Consider the following 12732-nt stretch of genomic DNA (forward strand, 5'->3'; position numbering starts at 1 on the left):
TCAAACCAGTAAACATTTATTGATCAGTAAATAGTAGTTTGGTATGGGTAGAGTATAGAAAGAAGATGTTTTCCACCTTGTGTTTTCTTGCCTCTCTCCCCATCCTTTGTTTCTGCTGTTGGATGATGAAAACCATGTTGCCTTTAGTTTTTTCTGCTTCCTGAGAGAAAATGATCCAAACAATGAGACTGTTATAAAGAGTCCACAGTTGCTAGTGTTTGATTTTACTCAGGGACCTTCTTCCTTATATCAGAACTTTTTTTCTCCTCATGACTCCTTTGCCTGAATTTTTTTTTTTTTTTTTTTTGGTTTTTCGAGCCTGAAAATTTTTTACATGAACCTGGTATATAGGTGTCCGAGTCAAACATTTACTGGTAATGTAGATCAGAAAGAAATTTATTTTAAAGCAATTTTTTATATATATGTAATTTTAGCATTTATTAAGATGAAAACAAGTTTACATATCGATGACACAGAGATGCTTGTTTGTTTTACACAAAGAATGATATTTGGGCTGAATATTCCATACTACAGAACCTAGAGCATTTTCAATTGTTTTTCAGAGACTATTGATATTTCCATTTTATAGCCATCAATTCTGAGATGACTACATCTCACATGTACATAGTAGAAAATGGCAAAGGTTTGTTTAGAGTCATTCAGAAATTGATGAAAATTCCGTTTTTGTTCCAAGCCAAAATTCCTTTATTATTATTATTTTTTTTTTAGTGACTTCTGTTTATACAAATGATAGATGAGCTGGTCTCTCCAGGTGCCACCGTCCCACCAGAGTGCTGTTAGATGAAGCAGGCAGGCAGGATGGGCGCGTCTCTGAGTGTAGAAATGATGCTTATGTTTGAGTGTTTTGTCCAGGTGAGTGCGTGTGGAATCTGTCGGCTGGGATGGAAATTATCCACAAGCGGTGTCAGGAGAGCACCCCAGGATTCCCCACTTTGTGATAGCTCCTAAGAAGGAATTAGGAGACCCGTGCTGTGGCCATCATCTGTCTTAGGAGCATCTGCACCATGGAGAAGGCCGTGTTAGGAGCTGACGAGTATGTAACAAGTGGCCAGTAGAGGGCGCTAAAACATTTACTCATTGAGTGAATGATTAAGACCGGAAGCTAGCATTAATCAACTCAAACTCCTAATAAAGAAGTGGCAGTAATTTTGACAAAGTATATAGCTTTGTAATTGATTATAAATCTATGAGTGATACAACTCAAGACCTTCTAGGTAAACATACCGGTCTTTGGGCCCACCTGCATAGCTTCTTTTGAGACAGGGTCTGGCTGTATAGCGTAGATGGGCCTTGAATTTGTGATCCTCCTGCTTCAGCCTCCTAAGTGCTGGGATTACAAGATTACAGATGGCCGTTGGTTTTATTTATTTACAAGTGGTTTCTCCTCAGGGTATTTTATTTAGCAGGGTGTCAACGGTGGGATCATCTTGAAGACTAGCTAAAGAGGCGCTGCTCATCGGCTTCACTGCATTTCCTATTTTCTGAAGCCGTGACCTTCACATTAAACTTGCAGGAGGTTTGTGATCAGTGCACTGTCCCAGAGCCTGCCTTCAAAGAGCTGACTGGCTGAAATCCTGCATATTGAGAGACAGACAGACAGACAGACAGACACACACACACACACACACACACACACACACAGAGAGAGACAGACAGAGAGAGACACAGAGGCACAGAGACAGAGACACAGAGACAGAGACAGACAGAGAGACACACAGAGAACACTAGCTTAATTAGTATAGATTGTATGTGGACTGAAATAGTTGTGGAATGGGGTAATTGTTGTGCTGCCTCTGCTGGGTCAGGTGATGGGTTAAAGATGAGAATTTTATTTAATGCTAGTAGCTTCAGGATAGGCTACTGATAGTCTCAGTGGTGCTGAATGCAGAGGAGAAAGCAATTCAGCTTCCTGTCTAGCCTCTGCTAGGTTTACTGCGGCAGAAACTACCTCTTTTACGTTGAAAACCATTCCTGATAATATCCCAATTAAAAATCCATGATCTGGGCTGTGGAGATTGCCTGGTGTGTGAAATGTCTGCCATGCAAGTGCGAGGACCAGAGATTGGATTGCAGGCACTGCCATACAAGCCAGGCGTGGTGACATGTGTATGTATCTCCAGCACTGGAGGGGAAGGTCAGAGACAGGTGTATCTTGGAGGGTTGCTAGCAAATCAGTCTAGCCAAATGGCAGCTCCAGGTTCAGTGAGTGACCTTGTCTCAAAGAAAGAAGGAAGGTGGGGGGCAGTAGAGAAAGACACCTGATGTTGACCCCTGGCCTCCATACATGGCCTCCTCCCATGCCTGGGTGCATGCACCCACAGGCACACACTCACATATATACATGCATGTATATAACACATATGTACATTGTACACACACAAAATAATAACTCATGATGACTGTGATTATATAGCTTTCCTGCTCTCCATTCCCTGTATTAGGTCTTGCTCTATTCAATGTAATGGCCCATAGCTCCAGAAAGGCCTGAGATTTCATTTAATAATGGTGACTGTGTCTTGGTTCACTCAGGTTCCCAGTGTCATTAGATGAAGGCATCTAGATTGATCAAGGTTAGATCATAGCCCCCTACTCCCAGTCACCCATGTTATAAAGTTTATATCCTTGGTGATGTGCATATTGCCTTTCATTTTTATTTTTTTTGATCCAAATTTAGCTTTTGGGTTTCATGTTAAACTTAGGTCTAACTGGTATCTGCTGTCAGCCACGCTGGCCAGTTATCACCTCTCACAACCCCAGATACTTGGATAACTTCGCACACATTGCCTTTTCACTTTGCCACACCATCCCTGCTCTTTCCTGCCTTTGGAAGCCCCAAGCTGTTGGCACCTCTTCCACAGTGGCTACCACAGCTTCCTGAGTAGTCAATATCGATTTTTCTGCACTCATAGCCTCTTGCCTGTAACTTCAGGCAGGACTCAGCCCCATCTGCCCTTCACTGTCCTGTCTTCCTGTGAGCACAGGACAAGTGTTCCATCATCTTTGTCATGGCCAGTGCTTGGCCTAGTGCTTTGTACACAATAGTGGTTCCACAGACATTGCTTAACTCATAATCCTGGGGGTCTTCATTAGGTTTTGGTTGTCATGGTCACTTTTATTTTTTCGAGGCTATCTGAAGAAAGCTCAAGATTACACTCCATTGGCTCACTTTTTTTTTTCTTGTAGGAACATTGTGGAAGGTAATTTAAGACTGGAAAGTTAGCTTTCTTAAATTATTCAAAGCTAGGACATACACCCAGTCTGCAATTTGAGGTGGCTAGCTAGACTTTTCAGGCACTGGAATCAGGAAATAGTGGAGGGTGTGTTCAGGAACTGTGAAGTGTCTTGTCAGGAAGGAAGATATTCATTGATTATAAATTGTTATATCTTAGGCTATGTGTACTTAGATTTGTTTTTAGACTTAATCCCAGTTAGGTAGCAGTATTTTTTGTGTTTATACCAGTTAGGGTCTATAAAATGTCCTTGACACAGGCTATTTAAATCCTCTGTGACTAGGGAAGGGTTGGGAAGGACGTATTTCCTCTGATGGGACTCAACCTGAGATGTTGCTGCCTCTTGGAAAATCCACATCAATTCTGCATCTGATGCTGTCCATATATTTTTTGAATGCATTATTCATAGAATAGGATTACAGTTGGAAAAGATGGCTTTCAGACCTGTGTTTTTAGGCAGGAGAATAATACAATAATAACCAACACTTGCCCATGGAATTCCGTTGAGATCACTTTTGTTTCAACAACTGTACAACGTTTTTCTAAAGTTAGAAGACTTTATCATTGAGAGTGTTATTTCTTCTCTGCACATTTTGATTTTAGGAGTCAAAACTACACCATGTAGGTCAGCAACTCCTAACATTTTAGAGAGTATATTACTTTTTTTCTGACTGTCTGATTCATATTTCATGTTCCCCTCCCTTCTATGTAGTTTATGACTCTATGGAATTTTAAAATATTGCTTCCACACTACCACTTGTTCTGAGAATCTTGAAAGACAGAGATAAATATTTCTTTGTTACAACATCAGGCATTGGTAACCACAGGCTGTCTCTTGGTAGCTTTCAACACAGATAGGGCCACTTGTCATCAGATAGAGGGTGCCAGAATTCTGGAGTTTTCTATTTGCCATTTGTCAGTCTTGATTTCTTAGGGTGTGTCTGACACACTTCGTGAATTGCTGAGCCTCATGTAACAAATGTTCTGTTAGGAAAGTTTATGCCACAGAGTTATATTCTGGCTTGGTCTGTTATTTCTCCAAAAGTATGGTGCAAGATGGAGAAGTATTGCGCTCTTCTCCCTGCCAGTCCCTGAGTTGAAAGGCTCTGGAGGTGAGACTATTTCTAGTGAAGAGCTACCATCAATACCTGATCCTTATGACACAGCAGTGCTGAATTCCCAGTCCCTTCCATCTGCCCTATCCTTCCTTGTTAGGGGTCTGGCTCTCAATCCGCAATCTTGAACACATGAACCCAACAGTGTAAAACTGCTTGATTATCGTAGAAATCTATTTTTTTTTTTTTTTTTTGGTTTTCCGAGACAGGGTTTCTCTTGTGTAGCTTTGGGCCTTTCCTGGATCTCACTTGGTAGCCCAGGCTGGCCTCGAACTCACAGAGATCCGCCTGCCTCTGCCTCCCGAGTGCTGGGATTAAAGGCGTGCGCCACCACCGCCCGGCGTAGAAATCTATTTTTTGCCCACTTAGCGTTACCAGGTGGTAGCTCTTATTCCCAACTCATGGGGTTTCAGACTAAGTGTTGTGAACACCATGATGAGGCTCTGAAGGCCACTGTGAAGGGCATTGTCTCTCTTTTGAGGAGTGTGCATGGGGGGTGTCATACATCACTCTTATTTATACTTTTTTGGCTAAGACCAGTCACATGGTCCAAGCTATCTGTGAAGGAAGCCTGGAGTTCTTGTCTAGCCGTGTGCCCAGGAATAAAATAACATTATATTAGTTTGTTAAGGCTTCCACAGCAAAGTACAACTGACCGGGTAGCTTAAGCAACAGAAACTTACCTTCTCACCCATTGGAGGTTCTAGAAATTTATGATCAAGTTGTTGGCAGGATTGGTCTCTCCAAGACTGCTTGTCCTAGGTTGAAGAAGGCCACCTGTCTCAGGCCTCTGTTCTCTGTGTGTATGCATCCCTGGTGTCACTTTTGATATTTAATTTCTTCTTCTCTAAGGATGCCTATAAGTTAGGCTCAGGCCCAGGGTTAATTCAGTCACATCTTTAACAGCCCTATCTCCAAAATTCAGTCAGTTTCATAGGTATTGCTGGGGCTTAGGAATCAATCTATGAATTAAAAAAAGAGAATATTAATGCATCCTTCAACCACTGTGGCAGAGTACCTTAGATCATGGTAGACTGGAAGGAGGTGAGGAGGGCCGGAAGTGAGGGAGGCGAGGCCGAGAATGCTATCTCTTCAGCTTTGTCCTCTGTGATCTGTTTTCTCCAAGAAGCCCACCCATCTCCTGTTCTCTCCCAAATTTCAGAAATGTCATCCTATTATAAATCTATCAAGGGATTGGTCTGTTTATTAGGTCAGTGTACTCAGGATCTAGTCATTTCCCCAAATCCCAATTTAAATCAAACCCCAAATATGCAAGGCTGTGGGGGATAGGTCATATTCAAACCATAACAGTGCAAACTTTTTGTTAGACTGGATCTTTCTTCCTCCTCCTCCTGTTTCTCTTCTTCTGATGGGGTCTCATATACTGCAGGCCGGCCTTGACCTTGCTCTGGAGCTGATGACTAGGTTGAATTTCTGCTCTTCCTGCCTTCCTCTTCCAAGTGCTAAGATTACAGGCATATGCATGCCACCACACCCAGTTTATAATGACATTTCTTAATATATGTGAAACACTGATTGATGTTGGAACTGCTTTCTTTACTGTTTTTCAGTTAACATTAGTTAACACATGGTATCGCCTTGCCTTTAAGACTGTCCTCTGTGGTCCTTGTTGGTGAGGAATCTGTTTTGGTTTGGGGTAAACAGGTTCTATGGTTTATATTACGTGTCTGTGAGGATGGGGTTAAATTTATCGTGCTGTGTTAAGGCAGACAGTTTTTCTTGAGCCTCTAATTTGATGCTTAACAGGCCAGGAAGTTAGGAATTTCCCCATGATTACATGTCATTGAGTAATTCCAGTAAATAATTCTCTGTGCTTTTTGGAATCATTATAAAAACTTGTGGTTAATCCATTTCATCTTGGTGTCTTTTTGTTCTTAATAGTTTTAGTGGCTTCTTCTTGATTCCTCTCCTCTCCTCTCCTCTCCTCTCCTCTCCTCTCCTCTCCTCTCCTCTCCTCTCCTCTCCTCTCCTCTCCTCTCCTTCTCTTCTCCTCCCTTCCCCTCCCCTCCCCCTGCCCCATCCCACCTTCCTTCCCTCCTGATCCCTCCTTGATCAAAGTTGCCTGTGAGGATTTGATCCCCCCCCCCAATATGATAGACTTTGGGAATTTATTGATTTCAGATGACTGTGTTTGCTTTGCTTTATTCAGAGAGGTACATGACAAGATTTTCCGGTAAATAGTCTTTTTTTTTTTTTTTAAATTTAGTTTACCTGAAGTCACTCTTTTTGAATTTAGTGTTGTAGAGGAGCCAAGGATGTATTCTTTTGCTATATGTCAGTAATACTGTTGAAGCTGTTTTCAGAAAAGAGCAGCTTTTCTGGTAGCTTCTAATTTCAATGCTTTCAAACTCCATCTCAGTAGAAATTTATTGAGGAAGTCATGACTGTGAAACAATTCTATAAATTCATTAACATTTCAGAATAAATTTAAGGTGAGCATAGTCTCAGCATACTCTCACGTCTGCGACCGCAGCACTCACACAACAGAGGCCGGAGGATTACCAGTTCAGAGTCATCTTTGGCTGCAAAGCAAGTTTGAGTCCGGCCCAAGCACCATGAGACTCTGACTCAAACCCAGTTTATGTGAGTTACAGCCATACGTGCTTATGGTAAAAAAAAAAAAAAAAAAACAAACCAGACCATTTGTAGAATGTACAGTTCCATTTATGGTGCAACACAGAGATTCAGGGAAGCCTTGCACTGACCTGAAACACTCTTGTTCATCTCACACAACAGTCAATTGAACAGACAATGACGTAATTGAAATTTTCAGTTGATTTACTTATTCATCTGGAGTGAGGATCGAACCCAGGACCTCATGCATAGCAGGGCAGGCGCTCTACCGATGAGCTACAGCCCTGGCCACATGAGTGATGCTTTTCTAGCAGGGAAAGGATTCCCTAATCTCCAGGTGCTCATCTCACTTAGCTCTGAATCCATGACAAACTACTATTTTTTAATTTTTTTTTATCTATTTTAAAGCCTTCATTTATTTAAAGTAGTTTAAAATTCAAAAGAGTTATAAAGGAGTATTTCCTTTCTGATTTGGCCTATAGTGGGTCAGGCACCCAGTAGTTACCGCGGAGTCAGCGAATGAATGGACATCTGAGTGATGACTATGAGTGCTGATGTCTTACCATTGTCTTGGCAGAGGAATGGAAATAACTCCCCAATGGGGAGGAACTGAGTAACTTCACTAGAGGAACTCAATGTCCATGAACCAGGAAGAGCCAAAACAAAAGAAAATATTTCATAAAGATTGTGTCAAATCCTTCACTCAGTTCCTATCTTGCCAGGAAATATGTAAATGATTTTCTCTCCTCGTTAATTTTTTAAAATTTATTTATTTATTTTTAGATGGGTGGTGTTTGGAAATGTAACAATCCTGGCCTGTTTGTAAATCCTACTTTTTTCCCCCAGCTAAATGATTGAATTATTAACATTGGGCTTCAGAATGGAAAAGCCCAAGTGTACCTTGCAAAGCAAGAAACGCCCAAGCCCTCCCCCAGACCTTTTACCCAGATTTCTGTTTGTCCCTTGCTTCCTGCTGCATTGACATCTTAGAAAATATGCACTTCTCCTTTTGCCTTTTATCCTTATTTTGTCTTATCTTTATATTTGAGAGATTTTGCAGTGAATGTTGGACATTACTGTTACACAGAGTGAAAAGTCTGTATACATTTTCCCATTCTCCATCCTCTTCTGTCAGGTCGTCCTCAGCACAGCTCTGTAGGTCAGTTCACACTTTTAGGGTTGGTAAGGTAAGTAAGTTATCCTAAGTTATTCTAATATCTCTGGTAATAAATATCAAGCCGTGTTCTTAACTTAAAGGAAGAGTTGGCTGTGATTGTCCAGGAATACTTCACTTTTGTTCTTTTAAACAAAAAATACTATGAGGTGCTGGAGAAATGCTACAAATAAGTATGAAGACTAAGGGTTCAGATCCTCAGCACTCATGTAAAGAGACAGCCAGGTACCATGTGCATCTATCATCCCCGTGCGGGTGGGGAGGGGACAGAGACTCCCCAGGCTGGCTGGCTAGTCAGCCTATGCAGTCAACAAGCTCCAGGTTCATTGAGTGACTCTATTAAAAAAAGAAAAAACAGGTGGAGATCAACAGAGGAAGACATCAAATGTTGACCTCTGCCATCTCCATGCAAGCATGTGCAGCACCCCACCCCCATGTGTATACACGAGCACATACACATGCCTAGATCACACACACAAAGCGAGAAAGGCTATATGACTTTTGCTAGAGATGAAATAAAGCACATAGTAGAAAATAAAAACAACAGGTGGCCTCTTGGTTTAGCTAGAAATGCCGTTAACATTTTTATTCCTTTCTTTCTACCTTTGTTCAATGCATCATAACAGTGTTGGGATCAAGATGTTGCACATTTTTTCCACCATTCAGTATTATGTAGGTATTTGACTCGACCTGATGGTCATTAAGAACCCTGTCAACATGTCTTCATGGTTTTGTAGAATTTTCTTTTTCAAATTCATATGATAGTGCCATTTACCCAGAATTGAAACTTTAGTCATTTCTGCTCCTCGTTAGTTAAAAATAATACTCTGATAACATTTTCTGCATAATTCCTGTCTGCATTTTCATTTTACTTCTCCAAAATAAAAGGTAACACTAACGGAGGGGTGAATTCCAGGACTTCTTTTTGATTTTTATGATTTTCTTGATTTTGTTGTTCATAATCTCATCAAGAGGTTGTCTAGTGAATTGTTGAATTTAAATATAAAGTATAATAACTTTTATTTATTAGCCTATATACAGTGTACATTTTCATATGTATATATAATGTATTTCGATCAGATCACCTTTTTATTACCCATGCTTAGTCTTCTACCATTGCTTTCTTTCCCATCTCTGTTCTTGTATTGTTTTTGACTCTTAGTTTGAGAAGCCCAAAAAAATTTCTCAGTTTTCATACTTAATATTTTATAGTCCTCCAGGGAGTAAACTTTTTAAAAAAATTTGTTACTGGTTTTTGAATTGATCATTTGTTTATATTATCAGTCAACTATTAGGATCTTTTTTTTTAATGATTCAAAACCATTTTCTTTTTTAAAAAATCATTTTATTTTATAATTTAATTTAATTTTACATATCAGCCACGGATTCCTTTGTCCCTCCTCCTCCCGCTGCACCCCCCCCCCCCCCCACTTTTCCTCCAGCCTACCCCCCATTCCCATCTCCTCCAGGGCAAGGACTCTCCTGGGGATTTTGCTCAGCCTGGTAGATTCAGTTGAGGCAGGTCCAGTCCCCTCCTCCCTTCACCCAGGCTGAGCCAAGTGTCCCTTCACAGGCCCCAGGCTCCAAACAGCCAGCTCATGCACTTAAGGACAGGTCCCAGTCCCACTGCCTGGGGGCCTCCCAAACAGTTCAAGCTGATCAAGTGTCTCACTTATCCAGAGGGCCTGATCCAGTTGGGGGCTCCTCAGCTATTGGTTCATAGTTCATGTGTTTCCACTAGTTTGGCTATTTGTCCCTGTGCTTTTTCCAGTTTTGGTCTCAACAATTCTCACTCATACAGTCCCCCCTCTTTCTCGCCGATTGGACTCCCTGAGCTCCACCTAGGGCCTGGCCATGGATCTCTGCATCCGCTTCCATTAGTCATTAGATGAGAGTTCTAGCACGACAATTAGGGTGTTTGGCCATCCGATCACCAGAGTAGGTCAGTTCGGGCTTTCTCTTGACCATTGCCAGTAGTCTGTTGTATCTTTGTGATATCTTTATGGATTTCTGTGGATCTCTCTAGCACTTTGCTTCTTTCTATTCCCATGGGGTCTTCATTTACCATGGTCTCTTTTTTCTTGTTCTCCCTCTCTGTTCTTGATCTAGCTGGCATCTCCTGCTCCCCTAAGCTCTCTTTCCCTCGATCCTTGTCCTTCATTACCTCCTCTCACGTCCAGTTTGCTCATGTAGATCTCATCCATTTCTCCGTCGTTGGCCAATCCTTGTGTCTTTCTTAGGGTCCTCTTTTCTAGGTAGCCTCCCTCGAGTTGTGAGTAGCAGTCTAGTCATCTTTTGTTTTACATCTAGTATCCACCTATGAGTGAGTACATACCATGTTTGTCTTTCTGAGTCTGGGTTACCTCACTCAGGATGATTTTTTCTAGATCCATCCATTTGCCTGCAAACCTCATGATGTCATTGTTTTTCTCTGCTGAGTAGTACTCCATTGTGTATATGTACCACATTTTATTTATCCATTCTTCAGTTGAAGGGCATCTAGGTTGTTTCCAGGTTCTGGCTATTACAAATAATGCTGCTATGAACATAGCTGAGCATGTGCCCTTGTGGTATGATTGAGCATTCCTTGGGAATATGCCCAAGAGTGGTATAGCTGGGTCTTGGGGGAGATTGATTCCCAATTTTCTAAGAAAGCGCCATATTGATTATTAGGAACTTTTTTTTTTAATGATTCAAAACCATTTTCTTTAAATTTTTTTTTTTTCAGTTCTTATTTGTGTGTGTGTATGTGTGTAGGAGGAGGAGGAGGAGGAGCTCATTGGATCCTTTAGAACTAGAGTTATAGGCAGTTGTGACCTGCCTGATGTGGGTGCTGGAAATCAATCTCAGGTCCTTTGCAAGAATAACATGTGCTCTTAAATGTCCTGCACTCTATTAAGATCTTAATATATGTTTTTTTTAAATTTTAATTTCTGTGAATTAAAAGATTTTTTTTTTTTTACTTTCTTTTTGTTTCCCCCAAAGATTTATTTATCTGAGACAGGATCTCACTGTGTATGTTTTGTTGACCTGTAATTCTTTATGAGGACCAGTCTGGCCTTTAAAAAATTGTTTTTGTGGTGTGTGTGTGTGTGTGTGTGTGTGTGTGTGTGTGTGTATGTGTATGTACAGGCATCCAGATACTCAACGTGTCCAGAAGAGGGAGTTGGATTCCCTGGAGTTGGAATTACTCAAGTTGGTAGCTGGTGTTTTTTTTTTTTTTTTTTTTTTTTTTTGTAATTTTCCTTATTGTTTTAAATCTAGGAAATCCTTTTTTAAGACCACAGACTAAAGAAAGATTCTAAAGTGTTTTGCTTTCTTCTTTCTCTTTCTGAGTCAGTTCTCTTACAATTAATTATAATCTACCTAGATCTTAGTTAAAAATACAATGTCCGGTTTGAATAGAAAATGTCTCCCCTAAACCTAACTAAACCGTTTATTGCCCTTCTTTATTTTTTGATTCTGTGTTTATCACGCAGTTCCATTTTTATCATATTAGACTGTTATGCTAAGATACTATGTTGAAATCGCCTTCCCAGTCCTTCTCCATCTTGACCTATTCTTTTGAGGGTCAGCGCATTCGGAACACTGTTCACTATCCTGCTTCTCTTTTGGCTGTATTTTTCCCCCTTCTGTTTTCAATTTTCATTTTTGCCGTTTCCAGAATAAAAAAAAGCTGATCCACATGTGAGGGCTTACAGGCAACTGCACTGTTCTGTCCTTCATTGTACCCCTCCCCCACCCCGGAGCCCTGACGGAGATTTCTTAATTTTAAAATTAGGACATTTGGGAGATAAGCAAAAGTACAGAGAAGAAAATAAATTAGTCTTACCACTTAAATATACTCTGTTATTGGTGAATGCTATGTGATGGAATTTATTACAAGTTATGTAGTCTTCATATCACTTTCATATGCACATATAACATAGGCATATGTATTTTAAACATATACATTCTGTTATGTGCTTTAAAAATATGATCAGTGACTGAACTTGAAAACTACCACTGAGCAATACATCAAGTGGCCTAAATTTTTGGGCTCCTTAGAAAACATGAATGGTACAATCCATCTTCTCTAATTTTATTTAGTCAACCTTTACATATTAAACTTGGCAACAGCTGACACAGCCTTAGAAAACACCTTTGCACACTGGTGTCTTGACATAACTTAGGTCATTTGGTTTTTATTATTGTTCTGCAATTCAATCACTTTTGAGACAGTTGTATATCATTTCACACTGAATACTTACTTAATGGAAGGACCATAGGGTATCACTGGAACCATTTGAAAATCTAGCCGGGTATGGGACACATGCCTATAATCCAAATACTGGTACAGTAGAGGTGTCAGGATCAGAGGTTCCAGGCCAGCTCTAGCTACATAGTGTGTTTAAGATCCTCTGGGGACATCCTCCTCCCCCCAAAAATATAACTTAAGTTATAGATGAGCCACAGAGGTATATTTTAAAAACATGAAATTTGGGTTAGCAATACAGATACAGAGGTCAAGCAATTGTTTGATATGCCTGAGGCCATGGAGTCAACCTCTAGCACCAAACAGACAGGCAAACAACAAGAAGAAAAGAAATACTTGCAA

At 40.6% G+C, this 12732-nt stretch overlaps 1 protein-coding gene across 8 annotated transcripts in view; it reads left to right on the plus strand.

Moving 5' to 3' along the window:
• Positions 1-12732, plus strand: part of Nnt (nicotinamide nucleotide transhydrogenase) — a 94613-nt gene that overhangs the window by 30178 nt on the left and 51703 nt on the right. The window lies entirely within an intron of this gene.

The sequence above is a fragment of the Peromyscus maniculatus genome, chromosome 15 (genome assembly GCF_049852395.1).
Source record: "Peromyscus maniculatus bairdii isolate BWxNUB_F1_BW_parent chromosome 15, HU_Pman_BW_mat_3.1, whole genome shotgun sequence".
Lineage (NCBI taxonomy): Eukaryota > Metazoa > Chordata > Mammalia > Rodentia > Cricetidae > Peromyscus > Peromyscus maniculatus.